Source organism: Sapajus apella, unplaced genomic scaffold (genome assembly GCF_009761245.1).
Source record: "Sapajus apella isolate SASKATOON/1434 unplaced genomic scaffold, GSC_monkey_1.0 scaffold27, whole genome shotgun sequence".
Taxonomy (NCBI): domain Eukaryota; kingdom Metazoa; phylum Chordata; class Mammalia; order Primates; family Cebidae; genus Sapajus; species Sapajus apella.
The window spans coordinates 1,953,867-1,955,199 of NW_022436967.1; the positions used below are offsets into that span (position 1 = coordinate 1,953,867).

Sequence of the window (1,333 nt, forward strand, 5' to 3'; positions counted from 1 at the left end):
TTGTTATAGTCTTCTGTTAGAATGTTGAGTGTATTGGGCCTCAGAGGCAGGACTCCGATCTTGTCCTGTCCTCCATTCTCTTGCCTTTCTCTTACCTGCTCCAGGCAGGACTCTACTCTTCCCTGGTCTTCCTGATCGTGGGTCTTCAGACCTTTCCCAGAGAGGGTCCTGCCCTATGCTCTAGGAGGAAGGAATACTGATGCCCTGAAGCTTCCATAAAATCCCAAGATGATTGGGTTAAGAGAGATTCCAGATAGGTGAACACATGGAGGTTCCTGGAGGGTGGTCACCTGGGGAGAGCATAGAAGCTGTACACCACTCTCTACATGCCTGCCCTATGCAACTCTCCATCAGTACCCTTGCAAAACCAGAAAATGTAAGCAATTGTTTCCCTTAGTTCTGTGACCTATACTAGCAAATTAACTGAACCAAAACAGGGAGTCATGGGAACCCCAACTTGATGCCAGTTAATCAGAAGGTTCACAGGCCTAGAATTTCAACTGGTGGGTGAGGGACAGTCTTGGGGACTGAGCCCTCACCCTGTGGGATCTGACGCTGTCTCCAGATAGACAGTGTCGGAACTGAATTGCAGGATGCCTTATCTGGTATCCACTGCTTGGTGTGTGACGAAACTCTCCCCTACATTTTGTCACAGAAGTCTGTGTTGACTGTTGTGATGTGAGAGTAGAGGAAAACCATGGTTTGAGAAAGTCTTCCCCTTGGGAGAGAAAACAAAAGCTGGCAGATAAATGTAGGAAGAGAAAAGAAGATGGTGGTGACAGTAGCCCAACGTGCCAGGGAGCCATTGCTTTTCCAAGTCGCTTTCTTCCAGGTTTGATCAGTGGCCAGCATGGCCCGTGAAAATCAGTAAGAACTTGCCTGTCAGAAAAACATGAAGAAAACCCAGAAAAACAGTAAGGGGAAAAGAAAAGAGGATAGCTTGACTACCTCTCAGGGAAAGTAGAGGGACTCTGAGATCATGCAACAGAAGCAGAAGGCAGCTGATGAGAAGAAGTCTTTGCAGACAAAAGAAAAATGATGAATGGCTATTTGGAAAACCTGGGTGCTACTGCCAACTGAGTGTATCACAAGCTCTAAGGTCAAGATTCTATAAAGTGAACAGTCATTACATACATTATGACTTGTTTTTTTTAAACTATTTTAAACTTTACCTTTCAGCTTGATTTAGTGGAATGCTTTGGAAGCATTCTTCAAAGAATAAAGCACTAACCATGCAAAAGAAAAAATGTAGAAATATGAAGACTTTGAAACAGAATGTAGGCACAGATGTAGAGAGTCCAGCTGCTGGTTGTATTTAATAGAACTTGGTTAA

General features: G+C 44.3%; 1 pseudogene; it reads left to right on the forward strand.

Moving 5' to 3' along the window:
- The first annotated feature begins 850 nt into the window (after window positions 1-850).
- LOC116560762 lies at window positions 851-1,115 on the forward strand (annotated as a pseudogene).
- The last annotated feature ends 218 nt before the right edge of the window (window positions 1,116-1,333 follow it).